The 16,425-nt window shown below is 45.4% G+C and overlaps 1 protein-coding gene across 14 annotated transcripts in view; it reads left to right on the top strand.

Annotated features, from left to right (window-relative positions):
• The window catches only part of AGAP1 (ArfGAP with GTPase domain, ankyrin repeat and PH domain 1), a 559,975-nt gene that overhangs the window by 429,783 nt on the left and 113,767 nt on the right, over positions 1–16,425 (top strand). The window lies entirely within an intron of this gene.

The following is a 16,425-nucleotide window of genomic DNA, read 5'->3' as shown; positions in this document are numbered from 1 at the left end:
AACACCCCTTCTGTTCGCATCCACCGACTCTGTTTTGTGGGCTCTATTAATATTCCACTTGTCACAGTTTGTCTTGACTCTGCTTTGACTTGTTGAGTCCTTAGTTTTAATTCTTAGTGATGGCCGGATGTGGTCTTTCCAAGTGGCTCCTTCAGATGGGTTTACATTTTTTTATTCCACAGATGCACGTGGAGATACACACACATGTTATGGGAGGGGGAATTATTGCAGTCGTAATAAACCAGTTAAAGAAATACTTCAAAGGAAAATTAAAATGGCAGAACATTGTTGTGAGACATGAATTATCATTTATGAGACCAATAATAGTAAAAGACTGTTTGCAACAAGGATTCCATATATGGCAGAACTTCCTCTCTAACGTTTGTATCCTTTTTCTTTCTCTATTCCTGCCGCCCTTTTTCTGAATACTCTGCTTGTTTGTTCAAAACTGTAAGTTGCGATGTTAGAGGAAGTACCCTGTTCCCTCCCAGTGTCCAAAGACGAGCCTGTAAACCCACGATGCATACGTTAGCAAGGGAGGGGCAGAGCTGCTGGTGCATGCACTGCGTTGTTTGCGTGATTCTGTGAGCTGGGTGGCGGCGTGGTTCCACTGCGGGGAGACTGAGGCTCGGAGTGTCGAGTAGCTTGCTGGGCTCTCCTGGTGGCCAAGCGGGGAAGAGTCTGAAAACCCTTCTTCGTCACCATGTTTCTTACCATTTGCCTCCCCTAGGCTTCCTGCTAACGAGTTTAGCCAATAAAAACCGATTTTCTCCTGTTATGATAAATGAGGATGATTTCGTTATATCAGCAGTGGTGAAAAATAATGATTATGGATCAAAGCACCACCCGAGATGCCACTGACCTTCCCTTTGGAAAAGGAATGGGCCACCCATGCTGAGCATTGATGAGAGTCCCTCAAACAACCGTTCAGCAGAGAGCACCCAGCTGGGCATGTGTGGCCACCCCTGCCCTGACGAGAGGTTTGGGGTAAAATCAGGAAGAAGATTGGCCTCCCGCCAGGACGGGTAACGTGAGCCACATGTACCCAGGGGGAGAGTAGGATTGCTTTAGGGTGAGACCTCACGCCCATTTCACAGATAAACATTGTATCATGTTTCCAATCAGTGACTTTTTTCAAAAGCACCACTAGGTGGAAGCTGATTATCAAGTCCACCTGCAACTACATTGTCGATACTTTATCCCACCCACATACTGACGTAGTGAAAACTCTCTGAACAAGATACAGCTTAGAGGAAATTAGAAGCAATTATGTTTCGTTGGGCTGTTGGTTCAGACCAGTGTCCCAGGCGCCCATCAGTGAGTTTGAAGGAAGTTTGAGAAGTGACCATGAACCAGTTGGATGTCTATGATGTTTGCAGTCCACTTGCCGAGTGACTGGGATTGCACTGTGTGCTCCGAGCAATAGTGTATGACAAGGCTGAGCAGATCCTCAACCCTAAAACAACTATGGACTCTTTCATTAAAGAGCCATCCCACTGAGGCAGGGATGCAGACAGAAGGACAGACTCCCAGACGCCATAGAAACACCCAAATCAGAAGTCATGACGATGTCTCAAGCATGAGTGATGATAATGGTTGACATGTGTTCAGAAGTTCAAGGCCAGTGATCATAGAGGAAACCGCCCCTCACTTTCTAGTTAAGAGAATATTCTCTCTGTAGTACCAACAGCCATGACATCTTTCCCAGAGAAAATAAGACAATAAGTTCTCTGTAAAAAGAAAATGTATCATTTTTCCCTAGGAAAAGTTACCTACCCAACTATGAATGAGTGATTTCTGTGAGACACACTATATTTCAGTATATCTAAGGCATACTTTTTTTTCTCACATTTTATCATCTCTGAAGTCAGAATGCATCCTACAATTGAGGTCATTTTGGATTCAGTGATGTACACTATTTTTTTAATACTCTTATCAACTGTTAATCCAAAGTGTATTGCATCAACCATTGAAATTAAGCATTCTGTTCTTGAAATTAAAGCTAGTTGTGTATGTTTTATTTTTAGAGGGTGCTCTTTAAATTTCTATTTCTCTTTCCTGCGAGGCACAGTGACTGGTTATTGCCAGTGTATTGTCTACTGCCTGACCTTATGTTGAAAAGTCACAATTGTGGATATTAAAAGTTCTATAGAAGATATCCGTCAAGTAATTGAATTGTCTGGCTTTTGACATACCCCGTTGGAACAAATGACTAGATTCAAATGTCTTTAGAGTATGGGAAAAGTAAAATTTCATTGGAAGTCAGCTACTTCAGTCAGGGTCCCAGGGAAGACATGGCACCCTCAAGCCGGGTCATGCGGGGAGCTTTCCATAGGGAGTATCTGCAGAGGCATGGGCAGGTGGGGGAAGAGGTAGAGGGATGGTGCAGAACCCCAGGGGTATAACAGAGAAAGGAGGGGCAGTTATTAGGACCCAGAGAGAGAGAAGGGGAAGTCCTCCAGTCAGGAGCTGTGGCCGTCAACAGAGGGACACATCCAACCTACGGTGACCTGGAAGGTGAAGGAGCCTAGAGGAAGCACCCTAACCTCACTCTCTTGCCTTCCTCGGGTCTCCTGCCCCCTGCCCCGCCCTGACCCAACCCACCAGAAGCCAAAGGGCATGAATGGTCCTGGCGCGGGCCACACAGGTCTGCCTCCAAGGGAAAGATGGAGAGAAGGTGGAGAGAAACCACTCAGGCCTTTCACGGTGCCTCCTACAGATCCCTGGGGAAGTCTGTGCCGCTGACCCTTTCATAAGTGCAGTAGATCAGAGCCCTTTAAGGGCAGGGGTTGTGCTGTCCTCCGATGTCCTCGGAGCCCACCTGAGGGAGTGGTCGGGGCTTCCCGAATGCGCTTCAGTGCGATTTTCCAGCCAAGCGCAAGACGGAGCCCAGCACACAGTCTTCCTAGACTCCAAGCCAGGCGCAGAGGTTCTGGCGCTGGGGATTTTTCCCGTTTGCGGCATACTTGTTTAGAAAGGAGAAGCCAGAGGTATTTATCATTAGTATTTATGCTGCCTCAAAAGCCGGAACCACTCTGTCCACGTGGGGGCTCTTGGTGTGCCTGATGGATATGAGGACAGCCCTTCCATGAGTTTCTCATGGCTCCGGCACTCGTTATATTCAATTATAGTACTTCTCTTCTGCTGAAGAACAATCATTAAATTCTACGCTGGACAGCCGAAGATGCTGTGACCTACCTTACGCAGAACAATCATTTTCTTATATTTACAACTTAAAATGAATGGAATGAATCTAGTAAATTATAGGAGCAGAAGCTGTGACTGAAGAATTCCTTATCTTTATAAATATTTCAAGTTCTGACCTGGTAATTTGATTGGCTCGTGAACATGATGAGTAAGAGAAGATGTCTGGACGATCAAGCCAGTCACTGGGCTTGTATATAATTCTTAGTAGCATTTAACGAGTCAAGGGGTCGGCCCGGTGGCACAGCGGTTAAGTGTACACCTTCCTCTTCGGCCGCCCGGGGTTCGCTGGTTCGGATCCCGGGTGCGGACATGGCACCGCTTGGCAGGCCATGCTGTGGTAGGCGGCCCACATATAAAGTAGAGGAAGATGGGCATGAATGTTAGCTCAGGGCCAGCCTTCCTCAGCAAAAAGAAGAGGATTGGCAGCAGTTAGCTCAGGGCTAATCTTCCAAAAAACAAAATTAAAATAAATAAATAAAGAGTCAAAAATTTGAAAGTAATTCAGCCCCCTTCTTAGGGTGTGGAGCAAGTGTGAGGTACAAGCTGGAGGCGTGAGCTCTCCCTTTGTGATTGTGATTTATGTCATTGACAGCAGAAGTGCCTCAAAGAGGTGGATGGATATATGCCTGGGTGTTTCCAGGGCTGAGACCTGAGGCCGCTGCCTTTGAGGGGTAACGGGTGCTGCCTAGCTCATCACAAAAGGGTCCCCATGTATTTCTCCAGCATCCCCAGGCATTGGCTTCCCCCAGCCTGCCAGGAGCCCCCCTAGGTTTGGATCTGTTCTTTCCATCTATTATAACCTCTAAAAGTGTGTGAGAGTTTTTCCAACTATTGTGGCCCTTTGTGTAATATTATGAAACTTTGTGATGTTTTTATCCAGGAAAACTAGAATATTAATCAAGACTGTCAGAAATAGGACTCTTCCCCATTGAGAATTTTGAGACAGAGAGAAAGCCTCTTAGAAACCATCTTCTAGCCATACCATAAAAAATGTGAAGGCGGTATTCAGTTTTTAAAAATAACTTCAGGTATCCCATTTCTACTTGTATTTCTATTTTATAGGAACGTTGGGCATTAAAATATGGCTGACATTCTTGATTTTAAATTGTATTTGATTTGCTCAGAATTATTCTATGTAGGAAAACGTCGGATGTTCAGATCTGGGCGCTGTGCTTTACGATGATTGTAGAACAGTGAAAGTAAATTCAGATGTGGGTAAGAAGGAAGGCGGGGGCACTGAAGCCCGTATCATGGAAGGAACCTTTGAAGTCAGTGGGGAGAAGAGTTGTGACGAAGGACAAGGGGCATGGGGGCGAGCTAACGGTGTTCAAATGATGGAAAGACGGTCCTGCCTTGTCCTGGGTGGCCCAGATGGGTTTCATTGGGGCCAATGGATGGAAGCTTCAAAGAGATGGATTTTGGTTCAGATATTAAAGGGAAAACTTTGTAAGAGCCGAGGCTGCCTTGAGAGGCAGTGGTTCTGTGTCCCCTGCAGTGAGCACAGTACTGGTTGGACCATTGGTAGTGGAATTTGGGCTCTGGGAGGATAATAGCACCAGGGGCCCTGGCTTCGTGCCCAGACCAAGTTTAAGGGTATGTGCCTGGACGGCTCTTGGGCGGTGGGGACTTTGAAAATCTTTAATGACTTGCCATCTTTTGGCATTGTCTTTGAATCGTGGTGCTCTCTGGGTATCTTCTTATCCAGGGTCCAGTAGGGAGGCTGTCATTGCTAGAGGGGAACCAGCGGTCTCTGTAGTCCACTCTGCGGTCCCGAATATGGTGGTTCTCGTTAGTTTTATAACATTCATGCAAGTTTGCATCAAGTGTTAATTTCCCTGTTTCCCCAGTGAAAAGGCGAAAGTAGAGAGAGGTTAAGTGGCTTTCTTGTCCAGGGTCAGGTTGCTGGTAGGTGACAGAACTGTCTCTTGATTCTCTGCCTCAAACTCTTTCCACCAGGCAAAAAGCAAGTCTTTGAGGTGTGCGGAGCGGCTTTTGAATCTAGGAGTGGGGCAGGCAGAGTAGCTTCCTTGATATTTCTCAGATTCCATGGAAAGACTCTGACTTTTATATGGATCCTAACATCTAGAAGTTCTGTAGCAGGGATCTTTCTTTAAAAATGCAGGGCCAGTCTGGATTTGCCCAGTCTTGTTATACAAGAGGGTATGCAGAAAGCCTGTTGTTTTTTTCCCCCTGGAGTTCAAGGCGCTTTATTCTAAAGGTCTCAGAAGGGGATTTATTTTATCCTCCCACCTCCATCCCTTGGTCGTTCATTCTGGGTCTTTACAGAACCATTGTATGGTTGATCCTGGATGGATATTGAAATATTATCTTGTAGAGGAAAAGTCACAAACTGGACTCTCTTCCTTACGGTAGAAAAAGGACTCACCCATCACAGCTGTACCCACTAAGCAATCAGAGGTCAGTCCCCAAGCCTGTTTACAAATTTCGTTAACTCCAAGTTGCCAAGGTCAGCCAGGACTGAGTTTTCCTTCCTTCTTGCAAAGGAGAACCTGATGTTGTGAATCATTTTATTCTTTCATGAAATAGCAAGCAGCCAGCACTATGTTCTTGACTCCATGGGAGACACGAGAAATAAAATTCAGCTCCTCTCTCCCCGTAGGGCACTTAGAGCCTTCACATGGGCATAAAACATACACAAGAAAGTGTACCTCAGATTTCAGGCAGAATATTTGCAAGAGGCATGGGTCATTCAGAAGAAGGACCAAACAGCCTTGAGCTGTAAAAGTCACAGAAAGCTAACCTGTTGGAGAACTTAATTTTACATTCTGCAGATTTGGTACAGAATGGCTGTCTTATTTGATGAAACACTGCAGAAAGCATCACATTTTCATTAAATGTCATCTACTTCCAACAACTTAGAACACCAGTGGTAGTGATTGAATTAGTGGAGAAACAGAGTGTTGTTTTCAAATAGATCCGAAGAAAGCAGATGTTGCTGTGCTGATCAATTACCTTTTTACCTTTGGAAAAAAATTTTATTAATTAGTTGATGTTTTGGAAGGCACTTTGAAGAGAAAATGAAGACTTATGCACAAGCGCTGTATGGTTTTTTTCCTGCGTATTATTATTACCGGAAAGCAATACACAGGCGCCTTGAAGCTCAGTTCATCTGTGACCGTTGAGTTGTGTTAAGTGTTGTGCAGGTTGGGGCATCTTTGGGTAATTCGGGGATTTTGCACATCATGATTGGGAGGGCGGTTTGTTTCTTTGGTTATTTAAGAATCTTATCTCCATGATGCTCCCGTCTTCCCTCTCTCCTTGGGCACAGTTAACACGCTAGTTACTGCTCGTTATGCACGATGGTGTACATAAGACTGGCCAGAAGTCAAGGCTGAGGGACCATCACCGCGGTTTGTTTCCTGTCTTCAGGGGCCGCCTCGTTTAATTCCATATTATTCGGAGGTGGCTAGAGGGGACAGGAAGGGAAGACTTAGGAAAGCCGTGCAGGTGCTACTATCATATCATGATTTCCTCCTTTTAATCTTCATGAACATTCCAGCAGCACGCCACTCCTTGTTTTAATTTTGGCAGCAAAAGGACAGAATAAGAAGTCTCCAACAGTAATTTTTTGTCACAATAAGGACTTCTTAATTGTACGTCCTTATTATTAAACTAGTTGGTTAGTGCATCTGAATCGTTGAGTTGAGCAGTTAATTAGCGTGAATGTGAAAAACCAAGAACCGGAACATCTTCCTGGAAGATATTCCTTAAACGCAGTAACTTTGACTCTGATAAGGGAACCAGGTGGGCTTGATTTCTTCGCCCTTGAGCTGGCCGTTACGGGAGACACCGTGTATTCTGACGGACTTGCCTGCTCCCCACCAACCAGATCATTTTTCTGAAGCGAGTTCTCAGGTTGGAACTCCAGCTTCCATGAGAACGAACCTGCTGAAATTGAGTAGATCTGGGTTTACTCTAGACGTTGACATTATAGATGGGGCACAGTTGACTCAAAAGCCGTCCTGCAGGGTACAGTGCTTCCGATACAAACACGCACGAGCTGTAAGCGCTCACAGATCCTTTGTGGAAGTCGGCAGGTCGGAAATAAACAAAGATGAGTCGATCACAGCAGGAGAAGCCGGAACAGAGGATTCCCCATCATGATGAACTGACAACAAGAGAAGGATTTTCGGTACTTTTTTTTTTTCAAGTACGTGCAAACTAGAGTTAGATTCAGTTCCATGAAAGCTCATTGATCACCCGCCGCAAGCCAAGAGCTCTGCCTGGTACTGGATGTAAAAGTGACTGAGGGGGTCCCTGCCTTCAGGATGCCCTCCGTCCAGTGGAGAAAGCAGACCTATAAACAGATTGTGGCCACCCAAGCAGCCTGTTCAGAGAGTCCGGGGCACCCCGAGCCCATGGGGATCCTGGGAAACTCCCACGGAGGCTCTGCAGAGGACATGAGTTGTTCACGTCCCATTATATAGGGACTGAAATATCTGCTATGCAAAAATAGAGAAAAAAATATGAAAAGTGATAGATCTTGTTAGAAGATAGGTTGGGCTTCCTGGGGATACTCCTGATGGAGCAAGGCTAATCCCTCCATGTCCTGCTTAACAGAAGTGTGGGGTCGCCTTTGAAAATGCAAACTGCTTTCAAGGTGCTTTTCTTAAAATACAGGTATGCAACAGACCTCATCGCCTTTTCTTTTCCCTGAACGTAGGGATGCTTTTTCTGCCCATGGGGCTCCATCGGCACCAGCCACTCACAGCCTCCAGTGTCCGTGGGCGGAAGTCGGGACAGCACATCTTCCTCCGGGCACTCTGGAACTGGAATTCTGCCTTGTTTGGGAGATTCTGAGTTAGCTGACTCACAGGATTCCAACATAATCTCTCGCAGTCATTTTCCTGACGTTCTCAACTGTGAGAGCTGCCAAGGTCTTCCCATATCACTTCACTCCTGGGCAATGAACTTGAGACCTGGGGCGTGATGTGATCTGCTTGGACCGAGGTCCTGTCGCTGGGAGAGGCAGGGCCAGTGGTGCTCAACCTGTGTGTTCCTTCCTGTTCTAATTGCTCGTGCCTTTTTTACGCTTTTCCTGTGCTGCGTGTATTTTATCACAAAGGGATGCAAATTGAAACTCTGACGTTCGGAAGAGAGATGTGTCGACGTGTCTGAATCTCGTGCATCTCTACCTCATGCCGGCCTGAGACGTTTCTAGACTCTGCATGAGATACATACGTCCAGGGACTTCAGGAAAGAAAGACGCCCACCCAGGAGGTTTATCTTCAGATGTTCTAGCTGAGTATGCTGTGTCTTTCCTCCCAGCCCTGGCAGTAAGGAAACGAGGCTGTGCTTGATTTGACAGGTAGAGGAGACTTCATTCCTCTTCCTAAAGATGTAAAATAACAACAAAAAAGATAGTGACTAAATGCAAAACTTAGTCTATGTGAAAGCAACTTGGCAAATGGAACGTATAGAACGGAATTTTTGTATACCCTGTCTGTCTGAGTCAGCTCGGGCTGCCATAACAACCCACCACAGACTGTGGCTTACACAGCAGGAATTTATTTTCTCACAGTTCTGAGTCCGAGATCAAGGTGCTGGCCCATTTGGTTCCTAGTGAGGGGCCGATGGCTGACTTGCAGAGTCCACCTTCTCTCTTGTGTGCTCGTGGCCCTTCCTTGGTGCCTGCACGTGGAGAGAGAGCTCTCTCTCTTCTTGTAAGGCCACAAATCACATCCTGAGGGCCCCACCCTCACAACTTGAACCCTTATTATCTCCCGAAGGCCCCATCTCCAAATACCATCATCACATTGGGAGTTAGAGCTTCAACAGACGGATTTTGGGAGGACGCAAACATTCAGTCCATAACACCTCGTAATGCTCTGTTCCTGCCTGTGGGATTTGACGTGCCCTCCCCGTGCCATTTAAGGAAGAAGATATTTCATGGACTCGGTCCCTCAGGTCACACATGGCTCTGCATGTCATGTCTGTTCTCTCCACCCTGCTCTTCTTTCTGCAGGGCCTTGGGTCCCTTGTTAGGATCTGCCATTAAGCACGAGGGAAGGAAGCCACGATTGATTCAGTGCCTGCTCTTAAACGTGTGTTAGCTTGTTGGCATGCTTCAAACAACCCGATAGTGTTGACAGGTGGGCAGTGGTATCTCCATTTTCACAAATGGGAAAAAAGGTTCAGTGACGTCAGTTTGCCCAAGATCATCAAGTGAGTGGTGAGTCTGGGGTCTACATCAGGTCTCTAGGACTTGGAAGTCTGTGAATCTTGCTCTGCACCTGTGCCGCCCCCTTGGAAAGGGCTTAGGGAAGGGGCTTGGGCATGAATGAAAAGGAGCCATGGTTCTGAGCTGTGGCTCCTGATGGCGCTTCTCCCTCTGTGCCTTCTATTCCTCCTCAGCGCAGCTCGACAGGGCCATGCCCGCCACCCCCACCATTGCCCTTAAGAACTCGGAAGCAGTAATTCCTTCACCAGTTTTGATGTCAGCCTCTTTTCTCAGCATCCCTGTTGTGGCATGGCTCCTTTACAAACAGTATTGCTTATCTCGTGGGTGTGTGTGCACGCACACGCATGTGCACGTATGCTCTCTGGTACATTCGAATAAAAGGATCATTGCTTCAGCTACTTTGCAGACAATTAGAACAAGTAGGATTAGAGAACAGGCCGTCTCCTGTCTATGTGACAAGAGGACATCACTCCTAAGTTTTCTGAACTTAAGGACATTTAACTCAGATGCAAAGAACCCAGTTTTTTTGTTGGTGCTGAGGATGATAGCCCTGGTGTTTTTTTTTGGATGAGAGGAGTGAACATATTTAAGGACAGTTTGAAGATGGGGGGAGAAGGGGCTTTGATGCAGCTCCTCATCTTTCATTTGAATCGTGCCTTGCTGATTTAAGTGTTAATCAAATGTCTGCCTCACCGTGGTTGCCGGGTCTGATCACGGCGCGCTCTCGTCTTCTCAAGATGTATCATTACTGCTCTGGAGCGGGTGTGGTTTGAGATAAACTCATGTGTTTATTTTGTAATCTCTGCTAATGCCCTCCTGGCTTCACCCACACCCCTCTCTCATCTCAGACGTATAATAGGCACCAGGTATGAAGCCTGGGGTGTTCGCGCCGATGAAAGAAGTAGGCACAGTGAAAACTTCAGCAGGCGTCGCCATTTACGCACACACACAACTTAACAAGGGCTTCTTTTGTACGCGGGACATGGAGAAAATTGGCCATTTGTCTGTGGGGTAACAGGCTTTGCTGCAATATGAAAATCTCTCAAATAGTTAAATTCAATGACATTATAGCAGAGTTCATGAAAAGCGACTACTGCACACCGTTTAATTCTATTTAATTTTTTTTTAAGGAGGAAAAAAGCAAAGGGAACATGTTTTCGTTTCTCTTAAACTGATTCCGCTCTGCTTTTTCTTAAAAGTGCCTTTCTAGTTGCCACACAGTGATGTGATCATTATCTGCCGCCTCGTCGCCTTGCTGCCTCTGCATGCAGTAAAATACAAAAAAAAAGAGAGAGAGAGAGAGACCAGGGAGCTTGTGAAGTATGACTTCCTATCCCAAGACTCATTGCCTGCGATTCGTACTGCTTGACAGTAATGATCTTATTACAGTACTCTGGACCTTGAAGAGATTTCATGAGGAGAGAGAAAGGACGAGGCCCCATGTAATCAAGTGGTACTGAATATTCCACGCGTTTTTGATCACACACTGATTGGGCACAGTTTTAGCCCATCTTCTAGTCAATTATGCATGGCCCCTGTGCTCCTCGGATAGTCAGAAACATTGATGGCTGTTGTCTGGGTTTTGGCAGGCAGCCAGGGGTCTGAAGTGCCTTGCACACCATCCTCCCAGGATAAGTGCCTTCTAGTTGGAATTGATTACCTTTCTTTGGGTTTTGCTTAATAGCAAAACTGCGTTTGGAGAGGGCTTCAGGTGAAAAATGGACATATTAGCCATGGAGAGCATCCGAACTCCTTGTCAATTTTTAGGCTTCCCTTGTTTCCGTCCAATTTCTGTTTAATGATAGAACGTTTGATAATATTTAAGAGATTTTGTCGTATTTGCCGCTAAGCACACATGTTGAGCCCCGAAGACAGGTTCAATTACCTGACCGCCGTGTTCGGGTGCCCAGATTAATCCAGGTGAGGCTCCAGGCTTCGAGGAGATCTCTGTCAGTTTCTGTCTTGGTTAAAAAAAAAAGAAAAGCATTAATTATCTAGAGAGATTTTCCTCTGCCAGAAAATAGGTAATGAATTCTTCCGACCACTGACTGGCTCGTCTTAAGTAATTGGGGAGCAGACTTCGACGTGGCTGGATTTTGGCGCGCTCTGCTGCCTTGTGCCCAAAAGGATTGTGACCTCATCGCTCTCCAGTTCGTTACTTCCCATTATTGATCCAAAGCCTAGCGAGATTTGAAAGGATGCGATCTTTTCCCTACCAGAAGGATCACTTGATATTGTCCATTATGAAGTTAACACAGTTAAGCAAATGCTAATATGTGTAAGAGAAAACTGTTCTAAACCAAGGGTTTTGCTTCCTCGTGTTACCCCCGTCATTCAGATTCTTGGCATTTAGATCGTCTCTGAATCATCAGATAGGAAAACTTCAAAGTTCTTTTTGACATTTTTTGTGCAAAGCTGAGGAATTGGGCACACCAAAGCAAGTGATCAGTGGGAGATGTTTCCAAAAATCTATCTCAAATCCAGCCAGGGCTTGGTGTTCGGCGGCCTCCAATTATTGAGGTGACATAGGGGATGAGAACAGTGGCGTTCCACCACCGCGTACCTCAATAGCCTGATTTGACTCTTCCTAATTAAATACAGGTAGCTTTGTTCTTTGATTTGGTTTCAGTTTGGATCTTTCTCGCTTTCTGCAAGCAGGGATCATTTTCCTCTTCAGCTGGCTCTGCAGAAGCGATGATAGACTGTGGGCCTGGTTACTAAACAGACCTAGGAGAACTTACGAGAATTCCTAACTTCATCGTCTATATGCACATACACACATAGGTTTGGGTGTTTTTTCCTTTTTCAATTTCATGAAAGTATTTTCTATCAAAATTTAGATTTAGTGAGGAGTTTTTAAGAGAGAAAGTCAATCATAACAAAATCAAAGTTGAGCATCTCTTGGCAACGATAATTGCAACCCATTCTGGACCCCTTGCTGCATGTCAGATACTCTTTATGTGTCCTCTCATCACCCTCACGGGAACCTGCCTGTCATGTGTCCCCGTAGTGACCACCCATCCCTTTGCAAGGTGGTGTTTGTGTTCTCAGTGGTCCTCCCTCTATATCTTGGCTTCTTTAGGACTCTTCCTAAGGATTAAACTCATATAAAATAACAGACTTTTATAATAGGCTATCAAAAGGATATTTCTTAATTTTAGTAAGTTAATACTCAAGCCATTAAGAAGTTCTGTCGTTTTACCCATGGCTGTGTTTCACTGGTTGACAAAATGTTGTCTTATAACAGTTGGAAAATATCACATCCACAACCAACAAATGACCCAAGTTCTAAAGGCTGTCATTTTAGAAAGCTGGCATACATTGTGATGAGCTGTTTACAGCCTGCTAATTTTACATAAACAAGTGAATCCAGCACTCACATTTAGAGAGAAAGAGTCAATAACGTGAAGATATAATTTCATCAGTGAACGCAGAATACCTCTTGTAATTAACATTTAATTACCCTGAACAGGCTAGTTAATTAATGTAAACAATTTAAGATCAACTGCTTTCTTGATTCCCTGCCCCCAAACATTAGTTTCTTCCTCACACCATGGGAAGATCCGACTCTTACAGCCAGGAGGCGAGAAGGAGGGGCGAGCGGGGTGGGCTCAGCTGCCTGTAGTGACCTTGATGGTGCGCCTGGATGGGTAGGAGGCGCCATTGTGGTTGGTGGTTTGGGAGGGTTGTCTCGAACAACTCGTGAACAGTGTATCTAACTGTATTGTCCTTGGCTCTGGGGCAGCGCTGCAGACAGGTGTCTGCAACTTCTCTGCCTGTCCTCCCGCACTGGGGGGAGGGACATAGACACGGCTATGCCTCGTTCCTCTGTGAAGAGCAGAGAAAACCCCCCTGCACATGTGCACTCATGGAAGGGAAGAAACAAAGGCAGTGCTTGGCCGGCATCCCCCCACCAAACCCGCACCACCGTACTGCGAGCCAGTCCAGAATGTCGATGAGGGATCCTTGGGTTTCTTTCCTTTTGGATGTTTAAAGATTAGTATGTTGCTATGATCAATAACTTGTTACCTTCCATTTCTGATCACAACTAATCAGTTTAGTTGGTCCAGCAGAGCTATTTTTTTTCCAAGTTCTTTCACTTGAAGAATTCTGAGACAGGATTTGAAAGCCATGAATTTATAGGCCAAATCTACTTCTGGGTGTAACTTTTTTCCCAACCTCAAACATATTTCAAATTACCCCTCCACACTGTCAAGATGACGAGTAGTACATTGTGTCAAGAATGCGACAGGACATTCCCTAAGTGCTCAAGGTGTGTAAGGGTGCTCACCACACCAGGGCCATCTGCAGGTCGTCCTCATGGAAGGAAGCTGGGAGAGGAAGGCTGCCCCAGGGGAGACTCAGGTTTCCTGGGATGCTGGGGCCGGGTGATCCGGGGGGTGGGCCCTGGGGGCTGGCAGGCAGGTGGACGCTGGCCTAGGAGCTCAGATGTTGCAGGACTAGGGCTTCTTCGGGGAAACAGGACCGGGAGGGGTCCGTCTGGGCGTGCTGCTCCGTGGCCAAGCAGGAGATGCTCACCTCGCCTTCCAGGGGGCTCCAGCCTTTGCTTCCAGCTCTTCCTCTCCATGCTGCCTCCTCCCTCACTCTCCTCGTTCTTACTTCTCTTCTCTCATTTCACTCTTCCTCTTTCTCTTTCTCCCTCCATCCAAGACTTTTCTTGCTCTTCTCTCTTCCCTTATTTTCTCTTTTCCCGTCTACACCTTAATCTACTTCCTTTTCTCCCTTACTTTCTTATTCTCTTGCCTTTCTTTCATTTTAATTTTTCATCTTTCTTTAAATTTTTATTTATTTATTTATTTATCTTTGCTTTTTCTCCCCAAATCCCCCCAGTAGATAGTTGTATATTTTTAGTTGTAGGTCCTTCTAGTTGTGACATCTTTTTTTTTTATTTTAAAGATTGGCACCTGAGCTGACATCTGTTGCCAATCTTCTTTTTTTCTTCTTCTTCTTCTTCTTCTTCTTCTCCCCAAAGCCCCTTAGTACAGAGATGTATATGCTAGCTGTAGGTCCTTCTAGTTGTGGCATGTGGGACACCACCTCAGCATGGCTTGATGAGCGCGCCATGTCCATGCCTGGGATCTGAACGGGCGAAACCCTGGGCCGCCAAAGTGGAGTGCGCGAACTTAACCACTCAGCCACGGGGCTGGCCCTGATCTTTCTTTTTATTGTGGGGAAAATATGCAACATAAAATTTGCCATTTTTAAGTGTACACTTCAGTGACATTAATTACATTCACAATGTGGAGTAACCATTGCCACGAGCTCTTTCCAAAACTTTTTCATCACCCAAAACAGAAACTCCGTAACTATTAAACAATAACTCCCCATCTCCTCTCCTCCAGCCCCTGGTAAGCGCTAATCTGCTTTATGTCTCTATGGATTTACCTATTCTGGATATTCCATATAAATGGAATCATACAATATTTGTCCGTTTGTGTCTGGCCTCTTTCACTGAGCATGATGTCTTCCAGGATCATCCATGTTGTAGCGTGTGTCAGTACTTCATTCTTTCTTACGGATGAATGATATTCCATTGTTTGCATATACTACATTTTGTTTATCTGTTCATCTGTCGATGGACATTTGGGTCATTTCTACCCTTCGGCTGTTCCGTAATGTTGCCCTGAACATTGGCATGCAAATATCTGTTTGAGTCCCTGTGTTCAATTTTTTATGGTATAGACCTAGGGTAGGTTCAGCTGTTTGAAGAATTGCCAAATTTCCTCTTTTCTTACATTGCTGTCTGAGTTCTCTGTTTTTCTCATCCGTAATATGGAATTGAAGAAGCTCCTATAATTGAGTGAGTCAACTTTTGGGCTCCCTCTTAATGACAAAAATATATGACTTGAACATGTTTTTAAATCTTTTCTATTTTTCTTAAAAAAAAAAAGAATCATCAACCTTTTTAGTTAAAACTTCTTTTCATTGATGCATGAGTAACGATTGAGTCCTCATTCCCGTGTCATGAGTCAGTCACACCCTACCTGAAATAGTCTCTGGAATTTCCCATCATCACTTGCGCTTCCCCATCAGGAAATGAGTTCTAAACCCAAGGGTCACTGTTCTCCAAGGAACGCGGCTCTTTCCCTGAGCGGCAGCTACTTAGTCAAGGCAGGCGGGCATTTCTCACTGTTTCGGCTTGTCTGCCGAGGTCAGCGTTTTCCATCGTCTCTGAATCACTTGCATTTTTTCTGTAACTTTCCAGTAATGAGCGGCCCAGTGGGTAAATGGAATCTTAAAGACAAGAGATTATGATTTCTTCTTTCTGCCGACTTCACTTTGGCCAGGAATAGCTTTTACGCTTCCTTTTAGAATTAGTGACTTAGCATCCGTCCTCTTATTCAGCACTCATTTTGCTGTGGTCAGCGCGTGTTTCTGAGATTGGGTGTCACTGTCACCACTGTAATTCTCGTCATTCATAGGATTTTCCAATAGATGATTTCTGAGCCCTGGCACTACTCGCTTCATTTTTTTAAGACTCCTTTGGGCTGGTGATGTTCTAGTCCTTGCGCATCTTTGCGTTTATGTCGTTACAAGTTTTAGGAATGCACCAGATTGCTCTGAACTCCGTGTTTTCATATTTCCATCTACACTTGTAGCGTTTGGGGTTTCCCTGTTCTTCAGAGTGTACATCCCCTGAGACCTCCTCTCCTCTATCCTTCAAATAAAGTTGTGGGCTTATTATCATTATTGGTAGTAAAAACTGACCTCAAGACTTAGGCAAGACCAGATCTTTACAATGTGTTACCTCTGGTCCCCTCCATCTGTTATTCTTCGAATTTTAAGTATCTTTAATTCAAGTTAATAACAAACACTTCTTGGCTGTTCACTACCTAGAGGACACCGTTAGATGCTGCTTGGAAGACCCAGAGATGAGCTAGAGGCAGCCCTGGCCACCAAGAGCCTGTGGTCCCCGGGGAGGGGAGGGTGTTTGTAGCCGTCTGGGGACTTTGTAAGGTCGCAATGTCCTGAATGAAATCTCGATTCCTGAAATC

This window comes from Equus asinus, chromosome 19, assembly GCF_041296235.1.
Source record: "Equus asinus isolate D_3611 breed Donkey chromosome 19, EquAss-T2T_v2, whole genome shotgun sequence".
Taxonomy (NCBI): Eukaryota; Metazoa; Chordata; class Mammalia; order Perissodactyla; family Equidae; genus Equus; species Equus asinus.
The sequence above is the reverse complement of the archived record's forward strand: the minus strand, read 5'-3'. Positions and strand labels throughout refer to the sequence as shown.